Source organism: Phoca vitulina, unplaced genomic scaffold (genome assembly GCF_004348235.1).
Source record: "Phoca vitulina isolate PV1807 unplaced genomic scaffold, GSC_HSeal_1.0 scaffold26, whole genome shotgun sequence".
Taxonomy (NCBI): domain Eukaryota; kingdom Metazoa; phylum Chordata; class Mammalia; order Carnivora; family Phocidae; genus Phoca; species Phoca vitulina.
In genome coordinates, this window is record NW_022589729.1 from 15050090 (window position 1) to 15064310 (window position 14221).

Here is a 14221-nt window from a genome sequence, read left to right on the forward strand (position 1 = left end):
GTCTACTCATACTTCATGCTCATTGCTTTTTTTAATATTAAAGGTAGGTAGCAGAGTAATGCTAAAGTGCTTACATAAAATAACGTATTTTACAGAAGTAGAGGTGGATTTTAGGAGATCAGTATTTATCAGTAATTCCTTACGTAGGATTTGATTATTGCAGCCAGCAACAGTGACTATTATTTACCCAAAATCAGATTGCATGCTAAGCCTACCTAAGCTGTAGTTAAATGACTTTTTTCTCTCATAATAATAGTTTTATTATCATACCCATTTTAAAGATGAGGAACCAGTGCTTAGAGTTGTAAATAATTATCCCAGATATCAGCTAACTGGTGATAAGAGAAGCAGGCTAGAAACTAAAGCAAGATTATCTAAGTCTTTATGCTCTGTTCTTAACCATTATACTAGGTAACACTGCTGGAGAAATTGTGGAAATTCTCTTTTTTTTTCCACTTTTTTTTTTTTTTAAGATTTTATTTATTTGACAGAGAGACATCAAGAGAGGGAACACAAGTAGGGGGAGTGGGAGAGGGAGAAGCAGACTTCCCGCTGAGCATGGAGCCCGATGCAGGGCTCCATCCCAGGACCCTGAGATCATGACCTGAGCCGAAGGCAGCCGCTTAACTGACTGAGCCACCCAGGTGCCCCAGTGGGAATTCTTTTATAGGACTGGCACAGCATACCCAGAATTCATTCATAGAATTATAAATGGATGTTTATATTTTCACTTTATTCACTTGTCAAACAAATACATACTGGTCAACTACCGTGTGCCAGTATTTGTAGGTACGCACAGTTTATTAAATGTTAGGGGGACAGAGATGGTTTAGACACCTTCCCTACCCTTTCTCTAGGAAGGATAAAACTATTTTTTTTGCTAGTTCCTTTGATTTGACTCTTTTGGTGTCCCACTGGATTTATTAAAGATCTTGATTAAGAGAGCTCCGTCAGATAACCTGCTGGTTAATAGTTCCCCCAGTATTGGTTTGAGCCCCTGAATTTCCAGTGGACTGTTGTCTCAACTATGCTTGCTAGGGGATAAGGGTTAATACAGCAAAAGAGACTCCTAGAAACTGATGAAAAGGTGCCTGTCTACTTAATCAGAATTTAAACTTTTAGGTACATGTGCCATTGGTTTCTTAAATTTAAATTAAGCTGGCTAAGAACTGTACATAAAGTACAGAAAAACAGAGCAGACACCAGATTAAAGTTCCTTTAGTGACTTTTTCTAGCAACCTGCATGTTTCCAGCCAAGAGAAACTGTAAAAATCTTACGACAGGCAAGCTTGTAGAAGTTCTTCCTTTAGTCTAGTTTCTTTTAACATCTGAATTCTATGGTTAAACTTTCTCAGTAAATGTGACAGATTTCTTTGTCAGACTCAGGAAGCTGGCAGCTGCTTTGTTAAGTTTTATAGTTATAAATGTCTTGTAATTTTTACTTGTATAGGTCTGCTTTTTAATCTTATAACACATCTCTGATGGGCAAAATAGGCTATCACTCTGTATTTTGGCCAGAACTGTCCAGGTTGGTTTTAGGATTTTCCTGGGCATGTCTGCATACAATAGCCCTCAGGGAGGCAGAATTTAAAGACAGGTTTTGAATAGCCACCTAATTCTTAGTTTCTGTTGAGTACAGAAGTAATAATTACTTTATTCATTTGGCTAGTAGTTTCTGAGTCATTATAACATGATGAATCAGGTTTAGATTTGCTCACTAATAATAAAGATAAGTTATTTCATGGAATTTACTACCTATATAAATTCAACTAAATGTCCTTGGTAAAAAGAATGAGGGAGAAAAGGGTGTAGGAGATAACACTTCAACCGTGGCAGGCAATTCACTGAGAATGAGCAAATATCCTTGAATAATTTGAGAAGAGGAGACATGAATCTGGTTTTCCCTACATTGGTCTTCATTCCTGTTGGTGCTTTAATATGAGTAATTGGCCCCTAAATGCAAGCCATTTTTATTTCATCCAGTGCTCACCTAAAGAACTAGTTATTTTTTCCAGTGCTGGAGAAAAATCTTAATGTTTTGGATCAGGTGTTATTTCCACCATAGTACTCTGAAAAATACCATTTGACATAGTTATTTAGAGACCAGCCTTAGTTTTAATTGAGATCAGTCAACAGTTTTGCATAGAGTAATGTTTGCTTAGAGTTTATATCTTTTGACTTAAAATCAGATGAAATCTTTTTCAATATATAAATATATGGACAAATAGCACATTTTTGGCTGTTTAATATTAGTAAGTAGTTTTCTCTTTTTGAAGAAAAATTACTGTGTGTTCATTAAGAGTTTACAGTTTTCCTTTGAAATCAGTAGGTGATTTATGAACCAGTTTCTACCTTTCCTTGAATTTACAAAGCAGGCATTAGCCTGATTTCAAATTAGCAATCTCAGAATGACCACAAGTGTCAGTGTTTGCCTGCCTTATTTTTCTTCTTCAGTTTTCACCAACTTGTGCAGCAGATACTCACACTGTTTTAAGAATTTCTTTTGACATGAAAGCAGAGCTAAATTTAAGTGTCTCTTTCAGAACTAATTTTCAACACCCTTACCAGTTTTAATTCATACAAACTATTAATGATCCTAAGGGAAAATATAAGCATTAAAAATCAGCAGTAGTTTGTGTTATGCTTGTATGTTCTTCAGTTTCTTAGGATTGTAGCTGTTTCAGTGTAGCATAAATCAACTAGACTCTTTCATTTGTTATTTGTCACACAGGGGATACTCTTGTTGAGAGCTTTGGTTCTCAGTGGGGGAAATGTTATTTTCTAGGAGGTGTTCTAGAAGTTTATGAGGGTATTTTTTGTTGACAAAATAATTGAAGGGCATTTAGTGAGTGAGGCCAGGGAAGGAGGTCTATAGTGGGTGGGGCAATTTTAAATGAACCTAATTAGAATACCAAGTATATTTTGTAAAGTTTTAACATGCACTGAATTTTCCTAGGTATATAACCACAATGTATATTGAAGAAGATTGTACTCAACTTTGTTCTGAACTTGGCCAGTAGTTCGCCATTTTGAAAAATCCTGTTGCCTGTGGCAGTCATGTTTGTAGTAGTTGGCTTACCAATAGAGAGTATACCAGTCTGTGGACATTTGTAATTGTTACATTCACTGTGATTTTATGAATAGGTACTAGCTTTCGATTACTTCATTATGTCTTCTGGTATAATCATTTCTGAGGTTAATATTGAAATACTTGTGTTTATCGTAGATTTTTTTTTTTTTTTTTTTTTAAAGATTTATTTTGACAGAGAGAGAGAGAGCAGCGAGAGAGTGAACACAAGCAGGGGGAGTGGGAGAGGGAGAAGCAGGCTTCCCGCTGAGCAGAGAGCCCAGATGTGGGGCTCAATCCCAGGACCCTGGGATCGCGACCCGAGCCGAAGGCAGACGCTTAACGACTGAGCCACTCAGGCGCCCCGTAGATTTCTTTTAAAATTTCATTCTTGTATTTGTTAGGATATTGATTTCCTTTAAAAAAATTACATACATAGGTTGCTTATGTTACCTTTAAAGGCATTTCATTTCAGATTGTTAAAAGGGGTCAATGTAAAATATTTCTTACACACAGAAGACATTACTGAGTTTGATAAGGGTGTGAAGCCCACTAGGTCAGTATCTTTGAATAAGTTCTCAGGCACCTTACTCCCTACTCCTCAACACATTGATAGTATTTAAAAATTTAAACACTGTTAATTAATTACAAAGTATAACAAAACAATTTATAAATTCAGGTAGATATAATGGGTTGAAACTTAAAACTCTGCTAAAACTTCACAAAGAAGCATTTTCACATATAAATTATTAGTATCAGAAAATGCTTTTTATTTAATAGCTTTAATAGATAAGGAAAGAAAGGAAAAAGTTGGAAGTAAGTAAATAGAATGTTTTCCCCAAAGGGCTTTTTTGAGAAGAGCTGGGAGCATAAATATACTTGATTCTAAATTCATAGGAACTCTCTTTAGAATGATTATTTATGATCTCATTGGAAATAGGAACTTAAGTATAAAGAAACTTTGCAAAGCAGAAAAGAGGCAGGCAAAGGTTATAGGATTAGGAATGGGTAATGTTTGACTTTAGGGTTTGATTTTCTTCCCCTTCCCCAACTTCTTAAGAGGATGCCTAAGGGATTCACTTATATTCAACAAATACATTGAACATTTTTTATATGCAAGCTACAGAGGGATATGAGCTTTTGTCATTAGGTTCCTTTTATTCAAGAAATTGATAGACAGGATACATAGATCATTATATAGATAACAAAATAACTGGAAGAAAATGTTACATACTTATTTTTTTCCCTTCAATTTCAAATTGTTTCTGTAATTCATTATGGTGTCACTCAGTTTCACTCTTTTGATACTTTTGTCTTCACAATTGTAGTTGGTTTGCATTACATTTTATTCTTAATTTTCATGCTTTTCAAGTATTTTTATTCCCTTCAAATAAATAACACGATGTCTCGGGGATAACACAGTTGTTGAGTTTTAGTGAACCAAAATTTTAAAAATGAAAATTTTTATATTTTTGTTGTACTCTCCATTTTCTTTTATCATTTTCCCGATTACTTACTGACATATTGAGTTTGTTTCTTTTCTATATCCTCGTAGTTGAATTTGAGTTTTTTTCTGTATTTCCTTTGTAACTTTTCACAGATTTTATATTGATTAATATTTATAATGTTCCAGAATATTTCATTTGACTCTGTGTGTGTTGGGGGTAAGGGGGGTCAAATAGTTAAATATATACAGGTCTGTGTTTATTTTAGCTTCCTCAATTTATTGAATTATATTAAATGGTAAAACATTGAATGTTTTCTTTTAAAGCTTACAAGATTGTTATTTTCTGTTCTTCCTCTATTGCCAGTACCTATAATTCTGTGATTCTCAGAACAATCAAATTTAGCTAATTCCAAACATGTACCCTTTGATAGAGGGAGATGGATGGGAGAATATTATGTTTTTATTCAGTGAAACAGAAGAGCAAATTTATATGGCTATACCATCTTTGAAGAAACCATACTGAATTATGTCCTTAAACTTAAGTTAGTTGGACATTGGAGGTTGTACTGCAATGGCATTGTTCCTAGTGACAGGGTATTATTTACATTATAATAATGGACTTTTAGGGCAGAATTAGACCTTTCTAATCATCTAAAAATCTAGTTGTCTCATTTTGGAGGCAAGATAATCAAGACCCTGAGAGGTTGTGATTTTTCTCAGAGCTCCACTCTTTAATAAGTCCGAGCCAAAGCTAGAACCTGGGGTTCAAGACTTCTAAATCAAGTTTTTTTGCACTGATTTACACTGCCTCTGGATACATCAGTGTTTTTATTTTTAGTCCATGGACCCATAAGGTACACAAATGATCCCTTACCCCTGGCCCTCTGTCACTATAAAAAAAATCCTGCCAGATTTAAATGAGAAAGATTGTGCTTTTATTAAACCTCAGTGACACATATAAGAGAATTGCTCATTTGTGCCAGAAAGGTATGTGGGCATTATAGACTTTGGTATTAAAGGAGATCAATTTCTATGGTGGGTTTGTTTCTAATGTAGTTTTATAATTAAACATTTCATCTACATTTATGTGGATGTAATCTTTTAATCTGTAGATAAATAAAAAAGAATTTTGATATTTTCCCATTATGCACAAATACTCCTTTAAAGATTTTGTATTCTGTCTCACTCTCTTTTCCTCTCTTTTGATCCAAATTTTACTTGCTATATTTGTCTTAGTCTGGATTCTCCAGAGAAACAACCCATAGGAGGGAGGGAGGGAAGGAGGGAGGGACGGTTGGATGGATGGATGGATGGATGGGTGGGTGGGTGGGTAAGGAGGAATTGGCACATGTGATTATGGAAACTGAAAAGTCCCAAGATTTGCAGTCAACAAGCCGGAGACCCAGGAGAGTTGATGGTACAGCTGAAGTCTAAGGCGGGCTCCAAAGGCAAGAGAGTATTGATGTCCCAACTTGACAACAGCCAGGCAGGAGTGAATTCTTTTTTACTGTGCCTTTTTTTTTTTTTTTTTTTTTTTTTTAACTGTGCCTTTTTATTCTGTTCATTTCTTCAGTGGATTCAATGAGGCCCACCCACATTGGGGAGGGCAGTCTTGCTTTACTCAGTCTGTTGATTCAAATGTTAATCTTACCCAGAAACTTTCTCACAGACACATCCAGAATGATGTTTTAACCAAATTATCTGGGTACTCCATTGCCCAGTTAACACATAAAATTAACCTTCATAGTTAACCTTCTGAAAGGATTCTAGAGAATGATAAATGGAAAACTGGTATTTAGATTTTTAATCAGTGAATATCTTCTAATGCTATTCATGAGCACTTGTGTTCCAGTTTTGTCTGTGACTATAAAGAAAATAAGTATTTATTCCCAGGTCAAAGTTTTAATTCTATGAGTGGATTTGGGTAGGAATAGATTTTTATCTTTATTGAGATTAAAATATTTTCTTTAGTCTCTGCTCCTTTGATTTCAAGTAGCAGAAACTTGCTCAAGTCAGCGTAAGGAAGAAAAGGAAATACATTATAATGGTGTAGGAATCTTCTGCAGAACCCAGGACTGAGAAATATAAATTGGCCTTTAAAAGAACGCAGTGAGACATTGGAAAACTGTCAGGAATCAAGGAAGCTTTTCTGTTTCTGTCTGGTGCCATATGATTACTTGTCACTTTTTCTGCATCTCTACACCAGCTCTCTGGTCCTTTGTACACCTAGTCCTCCTTAAAGCCAGCCTGCTACAGATAACTGTAGCTCACATTGCTGGGCATATCTCTCAGTATGGATTTCAAAACTCCAAAGAAGAGAAGATATGATTGGGTCAGCTTGTTCATGAGTTTATCCCTTGTGGGTATGGTCCAGCTCTGAAAAGGGGAAATAGGGTATTTTGTGAGTAGACATCCCTTGAAAAGGCTGCCATCATTTGTAATTAGACTGTGTTTATTTTTTTAAGCACATTTTGTGCTTTTTAAAAAAGATTTTTTATTGTTTATATATATATGATTTACCGTTTTAAGTGATAATTCAGTGGCATTAAGTATATCCATAACGTTGTGCAGCCATCACCACTCTGTATCTTCAGAATTTTTTCATCATTCCAAACTGAAACTCTGTACACATTAAATAGTTTCCTGTTGCCCTCTTCCCAGCCCCTGGCAACCACTATTCTACTTTCTATTTCTATGACTTTGACTCTTCCCAGGTACTTCATAGAAGTACAGTCGTACAGTATTTGTCTTTTTGTGTCTAGCCTACTTCATTTAGCGTAATGTTTTCAAGGTTCATCCATGTTATAGCACAATTCAGAATTTCTTTTTTTTAAGAGTGAATGATATTCCATTGTATGTATAAACTGTAATTTGTGTATCCATTTGTTTGTCAGTGGACATTTAGGTTGTTTTCACCTTTTGGCTATTGTGAATAATGGTATTCACATCAGCATACAAATACCCGGTCGAGTCCCTGCTTTCAGTTCTTTTGGTTATATACCAAGAGTTGGAATTGCTGGATCATAGGTAATTCTATGTTTAATTTTTTGAGGTATCAACCATACTGTTTTCCATAGCAGCTACACATTTTACATTCCCATCAGCCATGCACAAAGATTCTGATTTCTCCACATCCCTGTCAATACTTGTTAATTTCTGTTTTTTGTGTGTTTGATAATAGCTGTCCTAATGGGTATGAAGTGGTATCTCATTGTGGTTTTGATGTACATTTCCTGAATGATTAGTGATGCTTGAGCATATTTTCATGTGCTTATGGACCATCTGGACAATGGTCAGTTTCTCTGGTGAAATGTCTATTTAAGTTTTTTACCCATTTTTGAATTGGGTTGTTTGTTTTTTGGTTTTGAGTTGAAGGAGTTATTTTTTTTTTCAAGATTATTTATTTATTTGAGAGAGAGCCGTGTGTGCGTGCCGTGTGCATGAGCAGGGGGAGGGGCAGAGAGAGGGACAAGCAGAGTCAGCAGTAAGCGTGGAGTCCATCGTGGGGCTCGATGTCACGAGTGGGAGATCATGATCTGAGCTGAAACCAAGAGTTACTTAACCGCCCAGGTGCCTTTTTTTTTTTTCTCCCCTCGCCTAATTGCCCTGGCTGGAATTTCAGATGCTATGTTGAATCAAAGTAGTGGAAGTGGACATACTGTTCCTGATCTTACGAGGTTTCAGTCTTTCTCCATTGAATATGTTAGCTGTTGTGGGTTTTTTATGTTTAGTTTTTATTATGTTGAAAAAGTTTCCTTTCATTCCTAGTTTGTTAAGGTGTGTGTGATGTTGTTTTTAAATCATGAAAGGATGTTAAATTGTCAGATCCTTTTTCTGTATCAGTTGAAATGATCATGTATTTTCCCTTCATTCTGTTAATGTGATTTCTATTGATTTTCGTATATTGAGCCATCATTGCATTCCAGGAATAAATGCCACTTGGTCATGGTGTATAATCTTTTTAGTATGCTACTGAACTTGGTTTGCTAGTTCTTTTCTTATAGAGAATGTTTCTTTATGGAAAGAAGTTGGTTTAATAATTATTAGTTTCTCTTTATTTTGGGCACTAAGCTGAACATACACATACACATTTATAAAAAATACTTACATGCACATTACAAATAACTAAAAACACATATGTAACTCTTTATAATTTTTAAACTTTGATTCACTGATCCTCCATTAAATTACAAAACATGATGAAGGCAGGGACCACCTTGCTCTTGTTCATACTGATACATTCCCAGTTTCTTATTTGGCTTTCAGTGCTTTGATGAATGTGTATAGAATGAATAAATTAATGTTGTTTAAGTCTCTCAATAATTCTTTATGATATTTTTACCATTTTTATTTAACAGATTAAAACAGTTTAACAGTGGTGAATCAGTAATATTAAGGCAAATGGATTTTTGTTTTAATTAGTTAATGTAAATTTTTTAAGGACCTGCCATACATTAGGCACCATGTAACAGGCATTGGAGACATAATAGACAGTCCCTGACCTAAGTTAGTTTACAGTCTGGTTGAGAGAAGCAGACAAAGTAAATAGAGAATTCTATAGCAAATTGAGGGATTTGATAGAGGTATTAAATCTATATATTTTATAGATACACTATACTATATTTTAGGAATGTGTTAGCTATTTTCTGTGTTGGCAGACATTATATGCATATGCCTCTGGGTTATGGCAAATGTAAAAAAATAAATTGTGCTTGTAATTTGTGTTTTGCTCTTGAAATCTTGTATGTTTTCAGCCTCATTGTCATTCGTCTACAGAGTTGCAGTTTTCTTTTTCTTTATAGTTTTTCCAAAATACTTTTTTTTTAAAGACTCAATGTACTTAAAATTCAGATGCTTTTTAAAAAAGCATCCTGGTATTTGGGAATTCTAAATATCAAATCCACATTTCATGGGAGTGTGTTACTGTAGAAAGGCAAAAGCATGTAAGGGTACAATTAGAATTTCATTTTTAAAACGTTACTTTTGCTGTCGTAAATACGGTAGTCAAAAAGGTAGATTATAAACTTATAAAATCTGCATATATATTCTGTATGTTTTCTTCATTTAGAATTTTTAGTATTTTATGAAGTTTCATATAAAAAGCATTTTTCCAAATTAAGTAAATATAATCTTTTCCATACTGACACTTGTTACAAATATTTTTTCTTATGATATTATATATAATGGTACTATTTCCTGCTTGTTTAAAGCAGAAATACCAATATTGTCTCTCCCGGTACCAGGAGATTTTTAGGTTTTCTCATTTGCTAAAATAAGTAAGGATTATAAACAGTATAGTTTGTTTTGCCTTGTTACGTTTTACAAAAATGATTCTATCACTTCTACCGTTCTTATCAGTTATTTCTTTTCTAGAATGCCTCAGGTCTCGGTGGAAATTGTAATTGTTCTGACTTTTCAAGAGAAAGCAAGTTTTCCTCTCCAGTTAGCACAACTTGTCAGCTCTTTTAGTTGGCTTTTATTTTTTTTTTTTTTTTTTTTTTTGCTGATACTTTATTTTCCCAGATGGGTATTGTATTTTTCCCCCAATCCATGTATCTTTAAAAATGTGGAACTGTCAGTCTCTTCCCCATATTACTGCCAAATTCTTATTCCTTTTTCTTAGCATATGCCAGATATACCATTTTGTAGCCTTTGAAAAACCTCACCTCTGTTTTTTCATCTTTAAGGAGTGGTGGAGTCGGATTATATGGTTTCTGAGGTTCTTTATGCAAGGACTTCTATAATTTTATTTCAAAATAGTACAGATTGGAGTGGAATGAACTTTTAGCTCTTTGTGTTGGCTAGGGAGTCCTAAAAGGGCCACAAACTGACATGATTAGTTAAGTTCTTCCCAGTTTTCTTTCAAGGAGTCCACAGTCTCCAATTTAATAGCTGTATAGGTTGTGTGTGTGTGTGTGTGTGTGTGAGAGAGAGAGAGAGAGAGAGAGAAAGAGAGAGAGATTGAGAGTGTGTGAATGCATGCTTGCATTTACACTTATTTGTGTTTGTTTAGTAACTACAAAATTAAGCAAAGTTATACTGCAGTGACTTTGGCAACTCAATTTTTAGTACATCTGAGAAGACAAAGTTAGACCTCTTCCAGTTGCAACTAACAGTAACTCTGCTCAACTAATGGAGGTAAAAATGTGTGTGGGAGTTCATAGAGTCGTGAGATGAGGGATTTTAAAGGTTCATATAATCAAGAAGACGTAGGGGGAGAATAGGCCTTGAGGCTATTATATCTAGATAGGTGTTATAGGGGATGTTATATTTACCTCTTTTTTGTGCATACTAGTGTCATTCTGTCCTTCTGCAGATTGGGCTTTCCCCATGAGTCAAGAGATATATGATCATCTGTAATTTTTGGTTTACCACCTTGCAGCCTTGTAGCTAGAGTTGTAACTTGCTAGTTCCAGCTAGTAAAACATACAGGGGAGAACTCTTGATTGACCTAGCCTAAGACATATGCCTCTCCCAGTGACCAAGGGCTAAGGCTTATTCCCAAAAAGGGATAATTTGGAGTAGGAGAAGGTCATCAGGCAATGATAGCTTACTTTGTAAACAGAAAATACCCATTTTTTGGTATTTAAAGAGGTCCTAGTTTTTTTTTTTTTTTTTTAAGATTTTATTTATTTATTTGAGAGAGAGAATGAGATAGAGAGAGCATGAGAGGGGGGAGGGTCAGAGGGAGAAGCAGACTCCCTGCTGAGCAGGGAGCCTGATGTGGGACTCGATCCCAGGACTCCAGGATCATGACCTGAGCCGAAGGCAGTCGCTTAACCAACTGAGCCACCCAGGCGCCCCTAAAGAGGTCCTAGTTTTGAGTTTACTCAAAAGTAGATAAAAACACTTAAGGGTTATGATTTCTAATGGAAAAGACCTTTTTTCATATTACTTCTATGTGTTTGTACCTTTTGCTGACCCATGTTATAAGAGCCATAGTCTCGTCATATAGTATAGGTATATTTTAGTAGTCAGCTGAATCAGTTTTGGTTCTGATAGTTCTCAATATGCACATAGTGCTGTTGTGTTCTTGTGATTTTGAACTTCGTCTACTCTTTTTAAAAGAAGGGGACTTTGTATTATGCAGCCATCAAAAGGAATGAGATCTTGCCATTTGCAACGACGTGGATGGAACTGGAGGGTGTTATGCTGAGCAAAATAAGTCAATCAGAGAAAGACATGTATCATATGACCTCACTGATATGAGGAATTCTTAATCTCAGGAAACAAACTGAGGGTTGCTGGAGTGGGGGGTGGGGTGGGAGGGATGGGGGGGCCGGGTGATAGACATTGAGGAGGGTATGTGCTATGGTGAGCGCTGTGAATTGTGCAAGACTGTTGAATCACAGATCTGTACCTCTGAAACAAATAATGCAATATATGTTAAGAAAAAAAAAAAGATAGGAGGGGAAGAATGAAGGGGGGGGGAATTGGAGGGGGAGACGAACCATGAGAGACGATGGACTCTGAAAAACAAACTGAGGGTTCTAGAGGAGAGGGGGGTGGGAGGATGGGTTAGCCTGGTGATGGGTACTAAAGAGGGCACGTTCTGCATGGAGCACTGGGTGTTACGCACAAACAATGAATCATGGAACACTACATCAAAAACTAATGATGTAATGTATGGTGATTAACATAACAATAAAAAATTTTAAAAAGGGGGGGGCTTTGATTTGGATCCAGCTAACCTTATAGTCAAATGTAGACAGAAAGATACCTGCATATGTGTGTGCTCCTTGTTCTTCTTCCTGTCTCATTTATTTTTTCTGTTTCTGTGTGTACTTAAGTCATATTCCATGACTCAGTGTTTACATATAAGGATTTCTAGGTAATATGGGTAATGTTTATTTTATTTTATTTTATTTTATTTTATTTTAATTTTATTATGTTAGTCACCATACAATACATCATTAGTTTTTGATGTAGTGATCCACGATCCATTGTTTTCGTATAACACCTAGTGCTCCATGCAGTACGTGCCCTCCTTAATACCCATCACCGGGCTAACCAATCCCCCCTCCCCCCTCCCCTCTAAAACCCTGTTTGTTTCTCAGGTCCATAGTCTCTCATGGTTCATCTCTCCCTCCAATTCCCCCCGCCCATTTTTCCCTTCCTTCTCTTAATGGCCTCCATGTTACTCCTTATGTTCCACAAATAAGTGAAACCATATGATAATTGATTTTCTCTGCTTGACTTATTTCACTTAGCATAATCTCCTCCAGTCCCATCCATGTTGATGTAAAAGTTGGGTATTCATCTTTTCTGATGGCTAAGTAATATTCCGTTGTATATATGGACCACATCTTCTTTATCCATCTGTTGAAGGGCATGTCAGCTCTTTCCACAGTTTGGCTATTGCGGACGTTGCTGCTATGAACATTGGGGTGTATATGGCCCTTCTTTTCACTACATCTGTGTCTTTGGGGTAAATACCCAGTAGTGCAATTGCTGGGTCATAGGGTAGCTCTATTTGTAAATTTTTGAGGAACCTCCACACTGTTTTCCAAAGGGGCTGTACCAACTTGCATTCCCACCAACAGTGTAAGAGGGTTCCCCTTTCTCCACAACCTCTCCAACATTTGTTGTTTCTTTCCCTGTCCATTTTGGCCATTCTAACTGGTGTAAGGTGGTATCTCAGTGTGGTTTTGATTTGGATTTCCCTGATGGCTAATGATGATGAACATTTTTTCATGTGCCTGTTAGCCATTTGTATGTCTTCTTCAAAGAAGTGTCTGTTCATCTCTTCTGCCCACTTTTTGACTTGATTATTTGTTTTTTGGGTGTTGAGTTTGAGAAGTTCTTTATAGATTTTGGATACCAGCCCTTTATCTGTAGTGTCATTTGCAAATATCTTCTCCCATTCTGTGGGTTGCCTCTTTGTTTTGTTGACTATTTCCTTTGCTGTGCAGAAGCTTTTTATCTTGATGAAGTCCCAAAAGTTCATTTTTGCTTTTGTTTCACTAGCTTTTGGAGATGTATCTTGAAAGAAGTTGCTGTGGCCGATGTCAAAGAGGTTACTGCCTATGTTCCCCTCTAGGATTTTGATGGATTCCTGTCTCACATTGAGGTCTTTCATCCACTTTGAGTTTATCTTTGTGAATGGTGTTAGAGAATGATTGAGTTTCATTCTTCTGCGTGTGGCTGTCCAATTTCCCCAGCACCATTTATTGAAGAGACTGTCTTTTTTCCATTGCATGTTTTTTCCTGCTTTGTCAAAGATTATTTGACCATAGAGTTGAGGGTCCATATCTGGGTTCTCTATTCTGTTCCATTGGTCTGTATGTCTGTTTTTGTGCCAGTACCATGCTGTCTTGGTGATCACTGCTTTGTAATATAGCTTGAAATTGGGCAACGTGATGCCCCCAGCTTTGTTTTTCTTTTTCAACATCTCCTTGGCGATTCGGGGTCTTTTCTGATTCCATACAAATTTTAGGATTGTTTGTTCCAGCACTTTGAAAAATGTCATTGGAATTTTGATCGGGATGGCATTGAAGGTATAGATTGCTCTGGGTAGCATAGACATTTTAACAACGTTTATTCTTCTGATCCATGAGCACGGAATGTTTTTCCATCTTTTTGTGTCTTCTTCAGTTTCTTTCATGAGTGTTTTGTGGTTCCTAGAGTATAGATCCTTTACCTCTTTGGTTAGGTTTATTCCGAGGTATCTTATGGTTTTTGGTGCTATTGTAAATGGAATCGTTTCT

The 14221-nt window shown here is 36.1% G+C and overlaps 1 protein-coding gene across 2 annotated transcripts in view; it reads left to right on the forward strand.

The window, feature by feature from the left end:
• CDC73 (cell division cycle 73) overlaps positions 1-14221 on the forward strand; it is a 122622-nt gene that overhangs the window by 65435 nt on the left and 42966 nt on the right. The window lies entirely within an intron of this gene.